This window comes from Pseudopodoces humilis, chromosome 1, assembly GCF_049639895.1.
Source record: "Pseudopodoces humilis isolate 2021_Gansu_Grassland_sample_001 chromosome 1, ASM4963989v1, whole genome shotgun sequence".
Taxonomy (NCBI): domain Eukaryota; kingdom Metazoa; phylum Chordata; class Aves; order Passeriformes; family Paridae; genus Pseudopodoces; species Pseudopodoces humilis.
Window position 1 is genome coordinate 33,971,282 of NC_142200.1, and position 9,704 is coordinate 33,980,985.

Sequence of the window (9,704 nt, forward strand, 5' to 3'; positions counted from 1 at the left end):
TTAATGCTTAATGCTAAGCTAGAAATTTGCTCATCTTTATTAGCACAGTGCTTATAATCTGAGCCAAAACCAGTACTGAGTGTATGAAGCAACAAAGTTAAGTGTGCTTTCAAAGCATTTTCATTTTACTTCTGCAATTAATTGTACAGTGTTTATATCTGTATAAATTTTTATTTTGGATTGGAGTTGTTGGTTTTGGGTTGTTATTTGTTGTTTTGTTGGTTTGTCTTGTTTTTTTTTCTTATGCATGTCCACAGCAAATCTGTTGTAGCATCACTGTAAAACCCCAGCTCCTTGTCACCATAAAACTCCTCAAAATATAATCTTATCCCTAGGGGCCAGGGTGAGAGTGAACCTTGGACATTCATCAGCATGTGTAGTGAGTTATGGAAGGTGCTTTTGGTATTACAGAGTCAATTCAGACACTTTATACTGACTGCAGAAGTTAATTGAAATCATGTTGCTTTGCTTGATGCAGAGGCTTTGGTATATGTTGGCTTCTACTGGTTTGTGTAGTTTTGAGTATTTATTACTCAGAAATGGATAAAGAAAAGTAGGTGTTTGGATTCACAGATGCCAAGCTGACATCACAGAAACCCTGTTGCTGCAGCTGGTTTGAAATGGATTATTTTTGATTACTTAAATTGATGTATACTGGGTTATTCTGAACATTTATTAACAGTCAGAGGGATTAGGCTTCAGTATAAACAAGACCTCTGTTGTAGTAACTTGCAGGCACTTTAAGAGGTTTCAGAAAGACTATTATTCTTTGTTCTATTACTGAAAAACATTGATTATGAGATAGCTGCAGAGATTTCTATTTGGACTTTATCCACCTCTGTTTTTAAAAGACTACCTAATTTTGTTTTCCACTGGAAATAATACTTCTAGTGGCTTGTCTTGCTGGTAGTAAATCTAATTTGACTTCTAAAGTGATCCTGTAGGTCTGGACGGGGTCTGTGCTGTTTGGAAACTTGTATTCAATAAGTGAAAAATTAAAAGAGAGATGGCAGATGGAAGGAAGTTACCAGAAATTATAAGAAGGTTTAAATGGTGCTGTGGTTCTTATTAGCCAACAGTCTGTGGAGTCTGCCTGCATGAAATGCATAGTCACTTCTAAAACACCCATAAGGCATGCCTCAAGCAACCTCTTTCAGAATAAGAAAACTTGATTTTATAGGCTACTTTGTCAAGTCAGTGTATAAGATTTTCTTTAAAATGAAGTTTCTTTTAGATTGTCACATTGTTGTGTAAATGTAGAGCAAAGCTTGCCAGACGCTACCTCCTGATCCTAAATTCTCCTTTCCCACGTGTGTTTGTGCTGCCTTTGCAAATCATCAAGAGGTCTCCTCTGATGCTGGGCTGCCTTTCCTGTTTGCTTTCATCTGTCTCTTGAACTTTTATTCTATATCCTTTTTTACCATGGATGTTTTTGCATATTTATCGTCCTCTGTTTCTACTGCACCTCTTACAGACAGAAAGAGGCAACTAATGATCGAATTTCACACAAATTAGACTGATGTATAAGAAAACCTTATTACAAGCACAGAAACCTTATATGGCACAGAAAGGTGCAAAGGGAGATTCCTGGGAGAAGGGAGTACTTACCTGTGTATTCAGGAGAAAGGAAGATGCATAAGGAATTATCAGTGTTTCTAAAAATTTACCTTGTAGTTCTAGGGCAAACATGTTTTATGTTGTTCCATATCCATGGTGGAACTTAAGAAGCTGCAGTGGCTCACTCCAAATCTGGGGATTTCCCTGAAATCCACATTTCTTTTCTCCCAGGAGCAGAAGCTGCCAAATATATACATTTCAACCCGGTGGGAGAGAAGGGGTGAGACCTTACCACACATTGCTCCATGACAGTGTAGGTTTTGTGGCAGTGAGAAAAAAGCCAAAGCACACTGAAAAGGCAAGAGCCTAATCAAAATTAGGGGAATGAGATAACTCTTAATTTCTAACTATTTGTATGCTCCAATCTGCCCAAGCATTGCTCAGTACATAACCAAATTCTACATCTGAACACTGCACATACAAAACACTACTTCTTTCTCCACTGTGTCTTTCTTAGAATAAGAGATAGAATAAGGCCCTTCCTGGCTTCCTAAGACAGATGCTGGAAATAGCAATTATTTTTGCGGGCAGCAAAGAGGGATGCAGAAAATAAAGGTCAAGAGTACCTGCTTCTTTTTGCTTTCAAAATAAGAAAAGTAAAGGCACAGTACAATGGAAAAAACTAAATGTCACTATTTGTTTCTTTGTTCCCTCTGTTTTCCCTAGCTGTAACTACTTCTTTACCCTGCCACATTCACCAGCATATTTTTTTGGTTTGTTTTTTTTCCCTGCATTTGAGGTCAGCTGAACTAGCCTATTCCCTCATTAGTCTGGAAATTTTGAACTCTCAGGTCTCTTATTAAGCCAGAAATCCAAAATTTCCCAGTTATCTATTGCCACTGTGAAAATAATCTTTATTTAACATTTTGTTTCTTTCCAACCCTAACCTTGAGGTTCTACACTGTAAACTCTCATAAAATCACATCCTTTCACAAACTCAAATACAAAATACATTTGCAGTAACTGAAGACCTTCCATGTACACCTGTTCTGCCTGGAGAAGTAGGGCCAGGATAAAGGTATGCAGTCTTTTGCATCTGTAAGCACTCTCTGATCTCTCTTCTCCGCTCCTGCTGGAATTCTGCAGGGCACGGGAGCAGCACTGTTTTGGATAAAGAGGCAAACTACTGTTATGAAAGAAAGCAGCAGGGGCCAGCACCTCTGGGAGTGTTGGTTGTGATACTGGCCGATTTGTCTGTGTGGTTCCTATTTTTGTAATTAATGTTGGGAGTCTTGTTGCTAGTTTGGAAAGCTGAGGATCAAAACACTGTTGTTTTTATAAATTGGTTTTGATTTTTGGGTAGAAAGTCAAGCCAGTGCTTTCCATCTATCACCAGGATACTATTGAATTTAGGCTGAATCTGGCTTGCCTGAATCTAGCTCAGGCAGTTGCTGTTACTGCTGCCTGCCTGCCTGTCAGATTGGCTCAGTCTGGCTCTGATAGCTTCGGTCCCTTTCTTTAAGAGTAATTGTTTACTCCTGGAGTGGACAAAAACCCAAGAATTAAGCTGACTTCTCTTGCATTTCTAGTGATGACTTGCTAGGATATAATTCTAAAACCATGGGGTAATGCTGGTACCTGATTAACAGGTAACTTGCAAATGTCCCCTTTGGTTTCCAAAGTTGTGAATATGTTGGTGAAATACTTTTTAAAAAGCATTTGCATACTTGACCAGAACTAGTAAAATTATTTCTCCATAATTTTTTCCAAAATAAACAAGTGGCATTTGAGAAATTAGAAAGGTTGTTAACTGAGATTAATAATATAATCTAATCTTGCAGTGGTGTCGTTACTAATTATTGTGAGAGCTGATAGCAAGATGATAGGTAATGTCTGGGTATAAACTTAGGAATGTTTTTCCCTCTTTCATTGATTCAAGACTGTTCAACTTTCAGCCTCTAAAAAGCAATATTTGCCTGTATAGTGCCTCATTTAAGTGAATTCTTATGCCATTGAAAGCATAGGAGATGTGGTTGCCAGATGAAATTTGTCTCTTCAAAGAAATGCTGTTAGTCTGGCTGCTGCTGTACTTTGCACAGCAGATGAGGTGAGGCTTAGAGCTTGGTTTCAAAGTGACAGCATGCATCTGAGCTGTGCAATGACACCATTTCCTTCACTCTCTGCAAGAGGATCCTCGTGTTGGTCTCTGGCAGGGCTATATCCCTGGAGCTGCTTTATTGGTCTTCTGAGCCTGGGAACTGTGGTTGTTTTTCTCACTCCAAGGCTTGATTTCAAGGCCACCTCAGAATTCGTTCAATAATTGTACAGCCTCCTTGATAAGCTGATACTGACTGCTTTGGAAACATGCAAGATGTTTTGTATACATGATTGTCTGGGAGGTTAATGCACTAGAATAAATTCTGAGCCCATCCAGATAACACTAGATTATTATATTTTGGTATTTTTGTGGTATGGTAGCCTCTTACTCTAGCATGAATACTGTCAATACAGTAAAGTAAAATTCATGAAATCACAAAGTACATGCAATCATTCTGTGTCTGAACACAGGCTAATTCAATTAGGCAGAGGTAACAGTACTTCTTCCCCTCTGCAAGAGGCTGTATAAATAGGTTGAGTCAAAGTGCCCAGAACTTCCTAACTCTTCTGAGTGAAGGGGCTGATCCTTTAAGACTCAACATTTTAGGAAAATGTTATGAGAAGCATTTAGAGAGAATTCCAGCAAAATCAGATCAGTCATGAACAGAATATTGTCCTTCAGAATCTTTGATACCAAGCAGATGGAAAAACAGAAAAGAATAAAATACGACTCAGTATGACTCTGAAGACACATAGCAAGTTGAAATTGTTCTGAACAGCAGCTTCCCTTAACTGACTGTGACATTACTGGAGTGCAGATGTCAAGCTGGAATCTTCAGTACTGAGACATAGAACAGATGCAGGTAATAAGGTGCTGTCATATGAAAAACTATTTTAATTTAAGAGAGTATCTGGTGTGTATCCTTGTGCTCTTCACTGGGAATTTCTCCAAACATGAGGAGGAAGCTCAACCCCACCAGGATGATGCAAGCAAGAACACCTTGGGTGCTGAATGAGTGGTGCTGTGACATTGAATGGAGACCAAGTCAAGCAGCTGGGCTGAAGACTTGATGGATACATGTGGTTTGATTGACATATTTGGTGTTTCAGGCAGTGCTGAGCTCTGAAGACTGCAGTCATTGAAGCAACTGGTGATAAAGTATTGAAGACTACTAAAAGGAAAGTACCTGGTAAAAGACCTGTAAAGTCACCTACACTGAGCTTTTTCTTTATTTTGCAATCATGCAAGTGTTTTTACTTTATAGATCTTAGTTCTGTGAGACCGGCAGCAATTGGTTGGGAAACTGTTTGCTAAGGAAATAATCCTCTTGTTTTCCACAATTCAAAAGACTGATTCTTGAGTTTACTGTGTCAGATTTTTTCTAGATTCTTCTCTCATACTAAAACAGTCAGTTGCCTGCCTTGTCGATTATTTTTGCTGAGAATCATCTTCACAAAGACTCTGGGTTCCTCTGTTGTATGGTTTCCAAACAAACTACAGAGAGAACATTTAGGACAGACTGATTATTCCTAACTTCAAGTAAGTGATGTTAAACCCTGTGCCTCTGGAGGAGCATACATGTACTGGTTTATTTTCTAGAGAAATATTAAATTAGCTGCCTGAATTCACAATGAGATCTCGATGCATAACGGCAAAGAATAACAAACTTCTGCATGTGACTTCAGAGTTTTTCTATCATTTCCTTGTGACAATAGGCAGTGGGATCATGACTGGTATTTTTTATTCACTGAAGGCTTTATTAGGAAATAGATGGAACTCTCACCAAATTAGAGCAGTAAAAAATAGTATACATATGGACTTAATATATGGCCTTATAGTGTGGTGCCTTCATAACCACTTCATCTTGGTCACATTTTTTGAAGCATCAGTGTTGCATAGGAAGGGACCTGTTGCCCAGCAGGAGCAATCTGCTGTTAGTTAAGGTCATAATGAATGCCTAATAGAAGTTTATTCCCTGCAGATCAGCAGGAAACTAAACAAGAAGGAATAAATAATGGAACAAATGATAGGGCCATCACTCTCTCCCAGGGCACTTTGCTCTTTGAATCATCTAGGTAAGAACAAGTGTCCCTGTATTTGGAAATGTGTTGTCCACTGCTATTAGTACTTGGCCAACACTATAAAACCCAAGCAAGATCCAAATGCCAACAGATGATTCAAGTGTTGTTTGGAGAATTGTCAGCAGATCCAGCTAAACAGTTCTAAGGTAATGAGAAAGTGGCAAAAAACGGCACTGAAGTATGTCCACTGTGACTCAAGGTCTATGAGCTAGGATTTTCCTCCTCCTGACACCTTGAACCTGCCACAATGTCTTTCCACCTGGTCATATTATTTGGGTCTAGGCTGGAACTGGGCTCTCCTTTGTCAAGGGAGAGTTGGGAAGGGCAAACAAAGGCAGAAAGTGGTTCTTGCACAATGCGACTCAGATATTGCTGGCTGGTGAGTGTCCTATCAGAAGCCTGTCAAACATCCTGGTGGCTTGTGGGCCATGACAGCTTGGATGGGATGGGAGGGGACAGTCCATATCCTGCTACAGAGATAGTGTCTGTGCCTTCTTTCTTATAACGTCTCTGCAGAGAGTGGTAGACCTCTGGCTTGGTTTTGCGAAGTTACTAGAAGGTGAGAAGAGAAAGAGAGAGGGATGCATCTCCATACTTTCTTTTTTTTATCACGTAGGAGCAAAGAAACTCCAAACATTAGACCTTGTCACATAGGACAGTAACAGGATTAAAAAAAAAGTGAGGTGTGTATGTCCTTACTGGTGAACTCCAAGGACAATGTTTACTGGATGTCATAACAAACTACATCTTCAGGCTATTGTTATCTTTAACAACAGGACCATCAGTACTTATTATTTTAACAATTTGCTTCAGCTAATGTTTTCAGGATCTACTTCCTGCAAATTAGGAACACACGTGTTACTATGGGAATATACAAGAAGGTACCTATTTAGACAATAATATTTTTATTTCAGGCTCCTTTCATTTTGAATTAAATATAAATGAGTGCTAAAAGATGCCATTTCTTACTGTATGAGGCTGATGACACAAATCCTGTCTCAGGGTGCTTTTTATTACTTTTTCATTACAGCTTTTGTAGTTCAAAGACTCCTGTCAGAGCTTTGATGTGGGGAAACCTGCTGTGTTGTTATCTCTGGATACTAAAAGTGCATCATGGGGAATGTAGGTTGGTGCTGAATACCTATTAACAAAGACTACAAATAAACCCCTCAAGGAATTAATTTTCTTCGTGAAAGATGAAACGGTACAAGTTCGTCTTCGAACAGTGGTGCTGGTGAAGTTGAGGTTTCGGTAGGTGTTTGGTGGGTTTGGGGTGCGTTTTTGCCCAGCCGTGCCGCAGGGGCTGTGCCACCGCCTGCAGTTCCGGCGTGTCCGAGCAGGGGGCGCTGCGAGCCCGGCGTTCCCTCCTGCAGGCGCCGGGAACATCACGGTGCTGTGGGGATGCACCGGGAACATCCACGGTGCTGTGGGGATGCACCGGGAACAGCCCCAGGGACGTGGGGGTGCACCGAGAACACAATACTGTGGGGATATACAGACTCCACACACGGCTTCGTTTATTCAGTTAACTTCTGTGCATTCCATCCTGGTGGAAAACAGACTGCCCATGAGTCAGCGGTGTGCCCGGTGGACAAGAAGGCCAGTGGTACCCTGGGGAACAATAGGAAGAGCACTGCCAGCAGGTCGAGGGATATGATGCTGCCCCTTTTCTGGTGAGACCACATCTGGAGTGCTGTGTGCAGTTCTGGGCTCTTCACAACAAGCAAAACAAGGAGCTTCTGCAGCAGGTCCAGTGGAGGGCTGCAAAGATGATCAAGGGAGTGGAGCACCTCTCTTTAAATACAGTTTAAAGCATAACTGGAGCATCTCATGTAGGGACAGGATATAGGGGAATGGATTCAAAATAAAATACAGTAGGTGTCAATTAGGAATTTAAGAAAAAATTATCACCCTTTGCTAAGGGTGGTAAGGTACTGGAACAGGGTGCCTGGAGAAGTTGTGGATGCCCCGCCCCTGAAAGTGTTCCAAGTTGGATGGGGCTTTGAGGAACCAGGTCAAGTGGAAGGTGCCCATTGCATGGGGGCTAGAACCAGATGATCTCTAAAGCCCCTTCCAACACAAATCATTCTATAGTTCCAGCTCAAGACTCATGTAGGGAAATACCTGGAACACACAGAGGTTCTGCTGGAGTGCAGCTTTTACTTCACAATGGTGATAGCTTCAGGAATGCATTGCCTCTGTGGCAATGTAAACCATTGAAAAAAATGTATTTGGAAAAAAGATGATGGATAAGAAACCATCTGCTGTTTTGATGATTTGTTTTGACCACTAAAGTAAAAAACACATTGCAATGAATAAAAAGTGATGGTTTGGCCTTGTGACTCCTCACTAGATGTGAGCACTCCAGTATCGAGTGAACAACATGACTGATCACCTTTAAATGCTGTCCCTACCCTTCCGTTTTTGGTTTTTTTTTACTGTGCAGCTGCCAACACCTGTCTTTAAAGCAGGTGCTCCGACCTTTTTCTCCTAGGAGCTCTGTGAAGTCCACGTGTCCATCAGCATAGCCACACGAGGATGCAAAATTCCATGTTTCTACCAAAAAGGAAGTTGTAGCCAGGTGGGGTTCAGCTTCTCCCAGGCAACTAGTGACAAGATGAGAATACATAGTCTTAAGCTGTGCCAGGGGAAGTTTAAGTTAGACATTAGGAATTTCTCCACGGAAAGAGTGACTAAACATTGGAATGGGCTGCCCAGGGAGGTGGTGTAGTCACCGCCCGTGGAGGTATGCAAGGAAGGACTGGATTTGGCTCTCAGTGCCATGATGCAGTTGACGGCGGTGCTGTCATACGTTGGACTCGGTGATCTGAGAGGTCTTTTCCAACCGATTCTGTTTGGGGGTGGCCTCTTCCCAACAGACCCGTGCCGTGGCTGGGGCAGGAGCCCCGTAAGAGCGCTGGCTGGCTGGTGGATGAGATCCGCGCTTCCCGCTCCTCAAGTACGCGAGCAACTTTAGAGTATGGACTTTTCGGCAAGAGAGGGAAGCGGGAAGCGCTTCCCTCCTACGCTGGGATGGCTCGCCCCCGGCGCGGGAGCGTGAGAAGCCGAGAGCGCCGCGCCCCCTGCGCTGACCGAGCCGCCGGCTGCAGGGCCCAGGGTGCGGGAGCCGCCGCTGGGCCTTTGGGCCGCTCGCAGTTCCAGGTCTCCGTCCCGAGCGCGCCGCTATGCTCCAGCTGCTCTCGGGGACGGAATTTCGGCTCTAGTTACGACGCACATCATCAATGGCACACGGATGAAAGACTTTATGCTGTGGAGAGAAAAACTCATCCAGCTCCCTTCGATAGCTCAGCTGGTAGAGCGGAGGACTGTAGAGGCGCGGCCCGCGGGAATCCTTAGGTCGCTGGTTCGATTCCGGCTCGAAGGAGAGACTCGATTTTGCCGCGCGGGGACGGCCTCACCGTTACTCTTTCATTCTTTTGCCGTCGGGAGCCGCCGCCGTTGCGGCCGGCTCGGGGGTGGCCCGCGGGCGCTCGCGGCGGGGCGTTGCGGGGCCGCCCCCCCCCCCCCGCCCCGGCCCCGTCACACCGCCCGCCCGCCGGCGCGAGGCCCCGCCCCCTCCCGCCCGGCGCGCGGAGCCGCGTGCGGTCGGCGGCGGCCAATGGGGCGTCAGTCCGCCTGCGCAGATTCAAACGGCGGCTCGCGGGGGGGAGGCTGCGCGCGAGATTCGGGCGGGACCCGCCGAGCGCGCCGCGAGCGCCGGCGGCTGAGCCCGAGCGGCGGTGGCGGCGGCCGGTGCGCGGGGGGGGCCGGGCGACACAGGGCAGGGCAGGGGAGCAGTGCGGCCGGGGAACGGAGGGAAGGAGGGCGGCGGGCGCCGCCGGAGCCCGCGGCGGCTCTGACAGCATCGGAGAGCGAGGCACAGTAGGGGCGAGAAAGGGGCCGCTGCGCGCCCCGTCCTTGCGGGCAGCGGCCAGGCCGAGCCATGCCTGACGCGCCGGGGCCAGGCC

At 44.7% G+C, this 9,704-nt stretch overlaps 1 non-coding gene across 1 annotated transcript; it reads left to right on the forward strand.

Moving 5' to 3' along the window:
• The first annotated feature begins 9,031 nt into the window (after window positions 1-9,031).
• TRNAY-GUA (transfer RNA tyrosine (anticodon GUA)) lies at window positions 9,032-9,121 on the forward strand. Its single transcript is given in 2 exon segments — window positions 9,032-9,068; window positions 9,086-9,121. It is a non-coding gene; the product is annotated as a tRNA-Tyr (tRNA).
• Window positions 9,122-9,704: the final 583 nt, after the last annotated feature.